Source organism: Temnothorax americanus, unplaced genomic scaffold (assembly GCF_048541705.1).
Source record: "Temnothorax americanus isolate GAGA-0224 unplaced genomic scaffold, ASM4854170v1 Scaffold9, whole genome shotgun sequence".
Classification (NCBI taxonomy): Eukaryota; Metazoa; Arthropoda; class Insecta; order Hymenoptera; family Formicidae; genus Temnothorax; species Temnothorax americanus.
Window position 1 is genome coordinate 5,292,871 of NW_027509812.1, and position 14,779 is coordinate 5,307,649.

Below are 14,779 nucleotides of genomic sequence, written 5' to 3' on the forward strand. Positions count from 1 at the left end.
CTAAATAAAAATTTGTTGTTTTAATAAAAATTAATATTTTTAATAAAGCGGGCGGTAATGTGTTTATATCATATAATAATATGAAAGAGAATATTATTTAATATATTAAAAAACAAAAAACGTAGCAAAATAATTATAACACAAATATGTTACAAACTAACAACTTTTCTTTCTGATGATATTTGAGCGGAAATATAACTTTCCTGTCTATTACAATACCTTAACTGAATTGCGGCGCGTTTTTAGTAGTTCCGCAATTTTCATCGTAGACTATATATATCCGCAATTACTTTGATGGCGAGGAAAGCTTTTAACGTAGCCCACCATGACCGCCGACGAACGAATCAAACATAGCTTACTAACATGTACGAAGCTACTAGCCATGTTGAAGAGGAAAGCCGAAGTAATACCTGGGACGTGGACGTAACGTAATGTATCGCCGCAAGAACAAGCGTGTTACAATGGTAACGCGTTCTGTCACGGTACGTGATATACTACATGGTGATGTAGACTAGAAACGCCCATGCGTATATAGTCGTAAGGTCCGAAAATACTTAATCAGCGATTTTTCTTTCTATCTTTTCACAAAAGAAAAAAAGTATTATAAAAAAATTTATTTTATTTTACAAGTTTTTTTTATTAATTCGATAAATATATGTAACGATATATAATTTATTAGAAAAGTAACCTATATAGTATAAAAATTTTAAAAAATGTAATAGAAAATATGGAAATAGAAAATAATGTAAACAGATCAAACAACCTATGTAGGGGAGACCGGGGCTCGTTGGCACCGTTTTTACAATTTCGGCATTTAAGTTTTTATACAACTAATTATCATGATTAAACAGTACTAATATGATAGAGAAAACCTTTCTTTACATTTTCAAGCTATAAGAACGCTCCTGTATACCGTATAGTTTCTTTGTAATAAATAAAATATGAACATGCTGCATTGTGGCCAACTTTCCCCGATAGTAGGGTAAGTTGGCTATGCGACAAAAGTCCACGTTAAATTAATGAATACGTAATAGAAACACAAAACGGATAACATATACGTACTTCTTGATAAAGATTGTATCTTTTAAAGTTATTTTGTAATGATCGAACATCAAAACGTTGTTGCAGAAAAATAATTGTGGACTATTTTAGATGTAGCTTTCTTCATCATAAAAATATTAATATAAATATATATTTAGCTTCTATCAGCATTGTAGATAGTAAATCACGTGCTCAAACAGGTCTCACGCGCACGGCAACGACAAGTCAAGCTAAGCGTGTCTTGATATGAGCCAACATACCCCATCTCTACATACGTTTTATTTCAGTCGTTTTGTTACAATAAATTACTATTGTTAGTCAAAATAACATGTCGTATAGTAACAGAAACTTTTCTTTTAACTAATGATACGTCACTTTGATTTACTTCTCAAGCTGGAGAACATTAATACGATATTTTGAAACGCTCGAAAATTTACTTGTCACCTCTTGAATCAGACTTTTCTCTTTTTCTATTGTAATACTTGTCTGATTAAAATAAAACTTTGTGGAAAGTACCTATGTCATATAAGAAATATTTTGTGATAACTTTTCCATTGTTTTTTTCGCTATAAATACATAAACGGAACGCATTGCCAACTTGCCTCTTGTGCCAACAAGCCCCAATCTCCCTATATTTAATCAAAATGTTATTCAAATTAAACTCATGTTAGTATAATTCAATTATCGTACATCAGGCTCTATTTTACTTTGTAATCACACACAACGCGTATTCCTGTAAAGAATTAAAGTTACGTAACTTTGCAAACTAAAGTTGTACATAAAATCGATTCCTCTACCATATCGAATAGATTTCAATTATAATTCTTAGATTCCAGAAATCATCCAGAAATTCATAGAAAGAAATTACATTTCTCATCAAGGTTCGACGTTAAGTCTCGCGAAGCCAGAACAGAATCGATGTTTATTTCCATCCACATGTGTGTGTGTGTGTATGGGTGTATGTGTATGTGTGTGTGTGTGAGTGTGTGTGTGTGCAGGTAGAAATCGCCACGTGAAATCGTGTAGTTGATAGTAGCAATTACAAATCGCGTGATTTGTGGTCGTAACTCGTCGCGACGGCGGCGTCGTGACGCTCCCAGGTTACCTGCAGGTGGCCGGCACGAAGTTACCTTCGCCTTCAACACGGCATTGCTTTTTGAATGACGGAATATTACATCGGGTTTTACATCCCCTCGCAAAATTAGTGATGTTTTCGTCCATATAGCAAACTCTATCATATATCAGAAACTGGCAATTTGAAATATAGTTTCTAAATTGGATTCGGAAAGTATATTTGAACTTTTTTTAAATTTTTGCTTTGATGACACTTTGTATCTACTGGCAAACTTATTTTTAATCTTATGGAAACTTTTAATTGTGAAACAAATATTATTTACAGACCAACTTTTAAAAATGCGAAGATATTTTTCGTATTAATTTCGAGGAACCACATAATGCGTAGCGTTTGAACAAAAGTAGTCCCGTAATATTATATTTCGTTTCATTAGTAATTTAAAACACGATCAGTGGCGCAGTGTCGACAATTCAGCCGGCAGGAGTCGACACGTGGCGGATTTAGAAAGTCACGAACCGACCGCGACCGTCGCCGACACTCAATTTATTCGCTGCCGCCGAACTCGTTCGGCCACTAATTGAAAAGCGGACAAATTAACATAATGAACGGATAGTGGCAATTTATAATACCATGTCTACAACAATAGATAAACGAATGCAATATGAGCCGAGACATAAATACCGATTATTAATGATGATGGATAAAGAGAATTAACCGATTGGAATTCGTGATAAATTCGCAGTGTCTCTATTATAACTTCTCAACGCGTGAAAAAATTAGAACAAATGTTTTTATCTTTAAGAACAATCTTAAAGAAAAGAAGATTTGAATTACGCTCTATTTCATTTTATTTTAATTTAATATTACGTTTTACATACCATTTTAATTAAAAATTATATCAAGATTATATCATTATTAAATGCTTGAATGCGTTATTATTTTTTTTTATCGCGTATTACTTTCAATATCTCAGATATTTATAGAAATAAAATCATACATTAAAAATGTACTATATATAAACTATATATAAACGGATCACACTATGTTGTAAGCTGTTACATGTTACAAAGATTTACTAAAATGCAGAAACAGAAATTCCAACAATTTGAAATTGTTGACGAGAAAAGTGACTCGACACAGTTCGAAGAAATCATCCCTAAGTTCGACGAATGTGGAGCTGATACGAGCCGTGTAACAAATACAAACGATTATTATCGAGCCCCATTTGAAGGGGAGACAGTAATTATAATGATTATATTAGAGTTGGGTGGTACGCGGCCGTCGAGAAATAAATTACAGGTTTGCTTGCTGTGTGCGGTCGACATAGCACCATAGGTTCGTTCGATAGATGCGTATCACAGTGTTTCATGCGACAGAGAGCGCCACTGCAACTGCCGGTTTCCGCAATTTCTTATCGCCGCTAATATGGTCGTCACATGAGTTAGAGTCTCGAAACTCAAACCCGATTCTTAAAAAATTAAAAAATCGTGCATTTGCCTCGCGGTGAAAGGCGGCACTGCGAATTGCGGACGGTATCAAGGTCTTATTACAATCTTAAAAAAAAAAAATTAGACACTATCGTACCTGGATCTTGAAATGATTCATTGAATGGTAATAGCTAACAATTAATAACTTCAGCGAAGCAACTTGGGTATATGGATCAATTATTATTCAATTTAAACCTACAAATTATGGGCGTTATAAAATACGAGTTATGTAAAATTTAATAGACGAGAACAATGATTCTTCCCAAAAATTTATGCCAATTCTTTACGAAAAATAAGAACATTCCTTAATGTTTTTACATATTTTATATTCCCACTTTTATCTATCATCATCATGATTTTATATTTAAAAAAAAACGGTGATCTTCATACAATTACAAATTTCCTAAATGCCTCTATTTATTAAAAGATTATTATCTCTTTTTTTGCATATATTGTTACAGTCATATTTCATTTTTCATGATTTTCATGATCATTATAATGTTTTAATGCATTTCTTTTTCTCTCATATATCTTCATATTTAAATTTCTTATTTAAAGTATATAGTATACGTAAACGTTTTATTTCTCTTCTCTTTCTATATTTATTATTTGATGCTTCCGTATTCCTTCACTTCTATCTATTCAATCCTCCTTCTTCTTTTTCGCAAATAGCTCTACAGTCCACTTCTTCATTCTCAATTTTCTTGCTCTTATCCGTCTTTCGTCTGTATCCTTCTTCACACTTTTCTTGTTTGTGACACCATCTTTCTCCTCCACTCCATTCTTCCTTTGCGAGGCGCACCGAGTACAGCGATACATGCGATTTTCTTCTCCTCGTCTTCCTTCTTATTCCTCTCTTCTCACTGTGGTGAAGATTGTCGCGCGATTAGTGTAGGCTCCGATGTCACGTGGAAGATGCATTGCCCTCGTGCCTTGGACCGCATTATATGTATCCGCGGTGTATGCATATCTACCGCGGCTTATACGGGCATCGTTTATATACGGTAACGCTGTAAGTGTATAATCGCCAATCGCATTTGCTTGCACTTTACGTCAAGCCACTGCACCTTGCATGTCACCAAGCATCAACGATGTGACGTATCCCGTGTAAACGAAGCGATATGTTGTAGTGACACGTGACATGTCATTTCGAGCGATAAACGCGATCATTACTACAGTTGTCCATCCTGAGTATTACATTGATTTATTAAAGTAATTGTTCTCATAGTATTTTCAAATTGTATTTGCTGCATCGAAATATAATAATTTTCAATTATGACGTATTTTTAGAATAAAATATACCTATCATTTTATTATAGATGTATAGATTTTAATATGTAATGGAATATTCAGTAGATGAGATATTTAGGAAAAAAAAGAAAGGCATGTTGTCGGAGAAGACATTTGTATGGTAAAACGATGACATTTCTAACGATACTATCGATTATGAATATTGTAAGTTTCATTCTTTGAACTCAGTTTCACTTTTTGAGAGTACTGATTTAGAAATGTTAAAAGATTCCGACACCTGCGACCAGAGCCACGCTTGTCCCTTTTCCCGTTTGGTCTGTTCTGTTTAAATGTCCCTGGCGTGCCGAATCAATTCGATTAACACTAGAACAACCAGCGTTATTTTGGTATATGTATATATAGACATCTAAGTATACAGAACTTCCTATATACAGAAAATTAGTATGGTTGATGGAAAATAAATTGGCATGTATTATCATTTTTTTATCTCGACAAAAGTCAATATAAATTTTAAAACAATTCCAACAAAAGCACTTTAATAATTTCTATAATTAAAAACAAAAAAATTGAAATCCGTCATTTTGATGGAGTTGATTGTTCTAGTGTTAACAGATCAGATAGAATATTTAGAAACTCTGTCCCCGTAAATGAGTTAAAAAAATTATCATACAACATAGAATACTTGACATATTTTCTGTAATATGCTATTTAATCGCATTTACTATCCACATGTTAATTGTTTCAAAGGTGCACAATGCATATTTTATATTTTTCTTTTTCTCTCTATTATTGTAGAATGTAAAATTCTAAATAAAATATAAAAGTATCAACTATATAGAACTGCAGGATAATGCATCGTGAATCCGACCATCCGATGATTCACTGTTGCTCGTTACTCAAGCAGCTTTTTACTTTAATCATATTAATGAAGCATTTTTTTAATCTTGCTGCGTGTTTTACAAGCCGCCGGGTGTGTGGGCCTATCCTGATTTCGTTGTTGACGAGAATTTCTCAGCACTGCTTTTGTGGGCATCTTTCTAACCTTCAGTCGTATTCGCTATAGGCCTCTCTCTTACTCTCATATTATTCATCCTTTCTTGTCTTATTTCTAACTTATTGTTTTATTTTTCATCCTCCAGCAACGTTCGCTAATAAGTCTCCCTTAAACCTCCATTTACACCTTTACTGTGACACTTGCAGGCTCAGATCATTAATTGCTCAGATATTACAATGATATATTGTAATGCAATGTAATACATGTACTTATGCTCGTGATATATTTATGTGCGTGAAATAATTATCAAATTTGTGTATGCGATTCTTTCATATCATTATCACGTATCATTGCGATCATTATGTTCCCAGTGCTTGTATTATTCGATAAAATACAAATTTTTGCAATAAAATATGTGATAATTAACTTAATTAAAAAAACTGACTAATTAAAAATAAATATAATAAACAATGATATTTTTAACTTTGATATTTTTCTGCGTCTTTTAAATTTAATATATTATCTATTTGGGGTATCTATCTCGATCCACTCATGGCACACTCATCAAAAGATAATGAGTTTTATTTTTATAAAAATATATTATTTTAATTTTAGTCTTAGTATTATATTATAGCACAAAAAGAACTTGATCTTCTTATAATGTTTATTATATTGTTATATCCGAGAGCTGTTCATAAATTCACTCATTTAAAAAAAAGCATTTGCGTAAATAAGAGAAATTGATTAAACAATTTAACAATTTAATGTGGGACTGAATGTAACGTAACAAAGCGCTATACAACACGTGAAATATAAAAATTAATAAATTATAAAAGCCGTTTTATACACAACACGAAAATCGGGCCCGCTCAAATTTCAAAATGTCATCTGATTTATCATTTGACAATTCTAAGGACAATCTTCTTTTTGCTTAGTATCGATCGGGGATATCGGATTAGAAATTTGTAGCAGGATATAAGGATAAAATACAGGGACGTAACATTATATTTACTGTATGCATATGCACAGCAGAATTTAAATAATATTAATAAGTATTTTTAAAAAGCAGAAAGTGACACAATAAAACATGAAATTCTATGCTTATTATTTCATTCGCGCAAAGCACAAAAATTTAACAAAGTTATGATAAATAAATTGCTTACATCATACCAAGCAAGTTGCATGCTCCACAAGGCTCGAGGCGTTGCAACGTCACTTACCTGAAACAATAAATTACATGCTGTTAGATATGGATTGTACACATGTGTATACATATATGTGCATATGAATATTCTGTTAATACTCGATACATTGTTTAATTCTGTACGCTTCTATATCCTTATATCCTACATATCCGTGTATTTATACGCATGATTTATAGTCTGCTATTTTGTATCAGAATTTATAGATATCAATTTTTAATCACATTATACAAAAAAATATTACACATGATTGTTATATACACAAATATCATTATAAGATTCAGGTATAACATTCATTTAAACTTGACAGTCTGCTATTTTGATCAAATATAATACGACATTAACTGTAATTTATAGACATTACAACCAATAAATAATACATAAAAAATACGATATAATTGTGACTTAATAAAAAATTAGAAAATTGTCAAAATCATTTACCGGTTGAATCAAAATATATTCATCCAAATATGTGCGTGATAAAATCACGGCATAATGACAACGGTGTCTGCAGCGCGGTCCAACATCTCTTTACATTCTTATTGGCTGATACTCAGCATCCGCGCGCACATTTATTGGTCTCAACCGACACGTGGTGTCATCCACTGAACACTTCGCTATCCCCAAACGTGCCCACAGGATAACGCGCACAGTTAGACACCATCAAAATTTGAATATTTTTCAAATTTTAATCACGTTCACTAATTTCTCTCAAATTTCTGACGCGCGGTTCCATTTGATCGCAATAATTATGGAGTAACGAATTCATATGTCATAATGCAATGGGCGCGATCAGCAGAATAATTTCAGGCGAAAGATGTGTATAAAAGGCGGAGAGAGTGAAAAAGAAAAAAAAGGAGCGGCACGAGACAGAGTGGAGACACCACATAAACCTTTCAGTCCGCAAGCCACCACATAAATATAATAGAGAAGGTAAGGCCTCGTGATGGTCGGCCGGCATTGCCCGCCGAACCGTCACGGACTCAGCACGTCGTACAGGAAGGGGGAATTTGCGCGAGGTGGGGTGAGATGGGTGGACGTGTCAGAGACAAAGTGGAGGCCGCGCGGGGTCGAAGGGAACATCGGTGGCCGACTCCTCTCTCTACGCCGCGCAATACACGGCGGCGTGAAACACGGGGAAACGGCACGAATGATCGATGGGATTCTGCGCCGTTGCAGGCATAGCACAGGTACATAGATATACCCCCACTCTTCCTACCACTCACACACAAGAAAAGCAGTAGAAAACCCCCTCCCCCTTCTTGGACATTGACGGGCGGCTACGCCGCCTGGTGGGCACGATGCACGTGGTTCCCGTGAGAAGTTTAAAGCCTAATCTCGTAGATGGCGCGCTATACGTTCGGTGCTGAAAACGCCATCTTACAGCACATCGATGAACATTGTCGACATAAAAAACCAATCTGATTGAAAAGTCGATAAGTCGGTAAAAAAGAAAAGTGCTACATGTCTATGATATAAATTATATGATATAAGTATATATATTAATAAAATAATTCACATATGCATTAGTAATAGAAATAGATACATAATAAAGAGATGACTTAACAAAAAAATTAATTAATTAATTAAAAAAGAAGTATACATATGTTTATTACTGCACTTGTCTATCCAGAAAAAAAGACAATAAAACATTATTTTCTATTGTTTTAGAAAATTAGATGATTATCTTATATATGACTTGAAAATTTGGAACAATTTGAATCAGACTTGAAAAGCAATAAAAAAAATTTTTTTTTAATATTTCACTTAAAAAACTAAAGATTACTTTAATATTTTCAAAAAAACGGTTTCTATAATGATATAAATATTTTTCCCATTTTTCATCTAAAATTAGAGTTAATAAATATAAATCAGGAAATAAATTAATATAGATGAAAAGTTTAGATAAATTAGAGCTGACGCGCGTGCGGTGTGATGTTATTGATCTATAAAGAGCATAACACTACTATATATTTCATAAATTTTATGAAACTTGAGCAATTCGTACTGGCTTATCAATATTAATATGTTTACACGGTGCATTTGTTATTTGTTGATGCATGTCACAACACAAACTTAATTGTCACATTGTCAAATCATGCACGATCGGCTGCCGTGCATGCGTGAAGTAATGCAGCTACCTCCCTGCTAGAACTGATCGGGTTAGGTGATTTGTTGAAACCTCAAGGTGAAACTTAGTTACGCGACACCTCACGCGCACGTGCCCATAAACTGCGAACGCGTGAAGCATTCGTGAAATGCAACCATCAAGACCACCCATATCTTGGATCCCCTTCTGCACGCCCATTGACGTGAGTATTGCTTTCATGATCGCGCGCACAGATAAAAATTATTGAATGAAAGAAAACTCGTTCAACAAGAAAAAGCTGATGCTATGATGATATTAATAGAATGAATAATTATACAATTTTATTTGCATGTTCAAACTCCATAACGTGATATAATGGAAGAAAAATTTAGTCTGTCGGTGATATATAGTATTATAGCAAGAACAGAATGTGCGTGATACTTGTAAAGTATTTTATACGCTTTAAAGTATTGTAAAAGATATTAATCATACTGAAAGCAGCATGATTAATGTCGTTATTTATGTGTTGGATAATATTTTTCAACAGAAAATGAAAATAAGAAATCAGATGTCGTGGTGTTTCAGGGGACATAAGCATCATATAATTAGTTGCACTCGGTTTCACAGCGGGTATCGCGCCTCCAAGGGTATTGTACTTTATATCACGAAAGTAGCGCGAAGCACGGTAAAGCAATTGATCAATATAGCGCCAACAATCCCTTGTAGCTACCCCTCCGCAGCTTCCAAGCTCCGTCTGCCCCTTCCTCCGCCTTCTTTCGTCCAAGTCCCAACGGCGCGGAGAGAACGCACCCCCATAACAAGTTTCTTACTCATCTTTTTCGTTCAATAACTCTCCATCCAAGATGGCCACCGCGGTCGTCCCTCATTGGCTGGGGGAAGGGTCGCAGGGGTCTGTACGGGGTTTGGGTGGTTGACCCGTAGTGGTGCGGTGCGGGACGCAGGAGGGGGTTGGAAGCAGTGACGCTATCTATCTTCCGTTGCCTTGGCTCGGCGTAACATAAGGCAAGATAAATTGCGGGATCTCCCGGGTTCTTGAACCTTTCTGGCAAATTGCATAAGAATATCCACCCTCCACCCCACAGGCTGCCTCTTCTCTGCTCCTCCCCCCTGACTGCCCCCGCGGCTCCAATGGAATTGGAATTAACTCGAATAAATCACCTCCGCGCGGCTCTGTACGGATACGCAAAAGCTTCGGCCGTGTTTCCGCTCCACGAAGTTAAAATTTCTTTTAGTACAATACAATGTTATAGTATTACAAACATTCATATTTTTTAGATCTTTTACAATAAAGACGAAATAAAATGTAAAGTTTCGTTAAATAGAAACAACAATGTTATTAAAATATCATAACATTCTTCTCTTATTATATTACAGTTATATTTTTATACTTTTTTATAGTTTACAGTTATAGTAAAATTTTGTTTTGGCAAAAATTTTAAAAATATAATTATATTATTTGTTTTAAGAAATTGTTAACTTCATTAATTTTATCACGAATTTTTTGTGTAAAATTTCTTGATTAATATACTAAAAGTTTTAATTGTATTCTTTATATATCTCCAAAAATCATTACACAGTAAATATGTATAAGTACAATCATAAAGGCATCGCATAAATTGAAAATCGCAATATTAAATATTATTTATCCTAAGAAGTTCATAAAACATTGATATTAGTGAAAATGAACAAAACAGAAGACAAAATATGATATTACGCTTAGCACTATACGCATGATATGCCTTCATATCAGAAAGAAATCGAATAATGTTTCATATACCTATCATCACTTTGTATATCATAGCTTAAAGCTATGTTTAATTGGTACATGTTTGACGTATATATGTAATAAATTAAACGTTATATTAAAAGATAAAGAATAACTCATTAATTTCTGGTTATTAAACCAATTTATAAAATAGTATTTTTTAAAAATTTATAAATTTTTCAATTAATTACAATTGAATAAATATAACATCTGGACTGATGTGTTGGATTCGAAAATATCTTTAAACGTGGAGACATATACTATACTGTACGTGTGCGCGCGCACATCATGGCCGATTGATCAGAAGAACGTATCTGTTGCGTAAAATTGATAGAAATAATTTAATTTATATAGCGTCGTATTCAGATTTATTCTTTAAGTTTTATTTTCTAAATATCTCATGTGACTGTGTGTTTTGTTAATAAATAATACGTAATCGCGTAAAAGATAATATATGATATTACTCGTAAATCGTTTTGGTATACAGAATTATTCAAAACGCACTGATAAGAAATGTTAGGCACGAGCCGACGAGGCATAAACCAAATACGCCTCTTCAGTCAATATCCTAATACGGTTTATCTGGAGCTATTATCTACTTCATTTGTCACAATTACGGGGCTCGTAACCCTTTTGCGCGCATGCTTGTTGCGATATCTCGATCGCATGCCATCAGCATGACAGTTCCCCTCTTACTCAGGCTGAGAACCGAAGAGGGGAAGTGGCTGGTTATCACTGCCTGCCGGCTGGCTGACTGGCTGACTCTCCGTATCGTTTTCCGTGTATTGCGGCAGGTCAGTAAATCCGAAAACGAGCTTTACGATTTGTTTACTCCGTACTGGGTTATGGGACCCGGTTATATAGCCGTAGGTATGCGCGCGGGCTATGTGATCGCGGCCATAAACGCGTCTGTTATGCGCTCGTAAACCGTGAGAGCCCCACTCAACGTTCGGCGCTATAGCGGTGTTTCCCCTTCTGCGGTCGAGCCTCGTAAAACACTTGTTTTACGATTGCTGCCTATCGTTGACGATGCTGCCACCGTTCGCGTGGTGAAAGTATTCAATGTGTTATCTGGATCGTCATTCTATCCCGTTTCTCGATCCTTTCCCTTTCCATTCTCATGCTCAATAGGGTCTGAACTGTCTGAAGGACATCGACACACATATGCTCGACCTTGATGATGGGCAAGGCTATTAGGTCAACTTTTATTGCGTATCCCTATAACTCGTGCTAAATTTTTATAGCTATATTAAAATCTAACTGCATTCTAAAAAAGGTAGAGATTTATTTCATTAATATTAGATTGATTCCTTATAAATCAACAAATAAATTGGAGTTAAATTCTTTTTATTAACTAGGCATATATTTATAAGAGAAAGAATTAAACACAAAATGAGTCTTTTGGGTATGCATATTCGTTGCACGTGCCGACAGTTTTCTCCCGCAAATAAAGTTGCACTTTATTAGAATTATTTCGTACCATCTTATCGTCTATTTGAGCTATCGTCTGGCAGACAAAATTCCCATTGATACATCAAGACCAGTAAATTCATTTCGTATGTTCCGTACAAACATGCAAATCGCATCGTAGAGTAATGGTTTCGTGTCACGATCAGCGCGCCTCTAGCGGTCGACGTTTTATCGACGACTGCTCTATCGGTGATGACGCGACGCTTTCTCTACGTCACGGAGTTGACGTCATCAGCGGTATAGAAAAGGAGCGACGACAGAGTGGATGTGACGTAACTGGATCTAAAAGGAGAGAAAGAGACGGGTTGCGCCAGCCATGCTGGTGTAGGTAGGGGAAGGAAGAAAAGGGAGCCATTATAGAAGGGGCGCGACTAGGCTGAATCCTCCCCACCGGCCTGGTCGGCCCACCGAGGAAACAGCTGTTAGCTGCGTGGAGTTGCGGACCCGCAACTCTCACCCACCAACCCTCCTACATTCTATTCAGTGTGCATGTGTGCGTTAGTACATGTGTCCTGTGTCCCAACCTAAAACTCATCCAGGCACAGAATCAGCCGGGCTGCCACCCACCCCTGATGTTAAAATATTCTGGTGGGCGAGCGAGCGAGTGAGCGCGAGCGCGCGCGGGACGAGAATAGCTCGGGAGAATTATGGCCGCCTCCGAGAATCAAATAACTCTTTAATCCGCGGGCACGTGTACGTTGCTCACGCTTCTTTCTACCGTATGTCGTTTGTCTCGCTTCCGCTCTCTTGCGCACGTTGTAATTTTCTCGTCGCTGTCATTGATCCGATTATCCACGATCGGTGACTGTCGTTAGCACTTACGTCAAATTATTGATTTGAAAGTTTTTTGCAACTTTTAAACAGAGATTTATTAGTTTCAGTTTTTGTGGTAAAAAACAAATATTTTTATAATAAAGCTACTTAAGAATAATAAAACTAGAATATATAATAAACAAAAATGTTAGCTATTAAGTTCATATTTGCTAATATATAACATCATTTATATATCATCTATATACACATATAATATACACATATTGAAGTAAAAAATGCAAAAAAGAATTTATAGAAATAAAAGAGATTGTTGGTAAAATAGATTCCGTGTTGAATATTATATCAATTTGATTATTGTTGAAAATCAGTAATTTTTAAATAGATTATGTAATATATTTTAATAGAGAAATTGTATTAGAGATAATATAAATACATTTTAAGATTATATTACATAAACGACTGATTTTAAATCAAACAATTTATTACAATACGTGTAAATTAAAGTGCAAACGAAAGAGAAGGAGAGAGAAAGAAAGAAAGAAGAGAAAGAAATAGAAAATTATAATTTAATGTAAAATTGCAAGGTTAATAAACTCTACCATATTGGTTAAGAGAAGATAAGAATTTTGTTGAATGCGTGTATAATGATGCACTCGAATGTAATTAAAATGCACGATGTGTGTTTGTCTCGTTTATGCGGAAATCACGAGTAAGTACATCCCTCATAGCGTGTATGCACGCAGATTAAATATCGGACAATCGTTTACATGTAAGAACACACGCATTTGCAAGGGGCGGCAGGAAGATATATCGTTCCGCTAATTTGTTCTTCGTGAGCAAATCCATTATTAGGCGGAACACGAACTTTTGTGACTAATTGTAAGTAACGTGTGCATGCTTGAGCGACTATTACAGAAACTTGTATCAAACATGCTTCCCCACGCGTGAGAAAATTGAACTATTGCGCCAAGCAATTTAATTAAATTTGGCATACAATAAAAGACATTTTGTAGTTTTCTGATGGAAAACATTTTTTAAATCATGTTGCGTGTGTTCCAACGTAGACAATATTTAAAAATATTTAAATACGAAGTTTCAAGAACATATAAAAACAAATCTTTCACATTCTTATTTATTATTATTATTATAATAAAAGTTTAAATTAAAATATATAATCATGGAATTATTTAATATTGAAACTAAAAAGATTTTAATAAAAATATTTTCAACTTAATTTTGAATACAGTAAAACAGATTTTATCTTTTGAAGACACGTATACAAGCGCGTTTGTACGTGTATGCGTACAAAGCGGATCCACAGTAAAAAAAGGAACAGTATTTATTACATGGGTGTAAAATAGGTATACGTAACACAAAAAAGTTTTTGCCATTATAGGAGGATAAATATGTCCTAGAATTAGAAGACGAACAAAAGTTCCAAAAAGGACATCCTTTGGTGAGTGGTCCCTTATTCTCAATGCAAGATTTAAGAATCACAAAGCAGGAAGCAGACCACAACTTAAACTGTAAAACCATCAATTCAGTTCTGATTTTTTTCGCCTACAGACATGTGTAAAAAATCAACGTAAAAAAGAATCAATGTTACGTAC

General features: G+C 34.8%; 1 protein-coding gene across 2 annotated transcripts in view; it reads right to left on the minus strand.

The window, feature by feature from the left end:
• The window catches only part of Antp (homeotic protein antennapedia), a 111,282-nt gene that overhangs the window by 58,396 nt on the left and 38,107 nt on the right, over positions 1–14,779 (minus strand). The window lies entirely within an intron of this gene.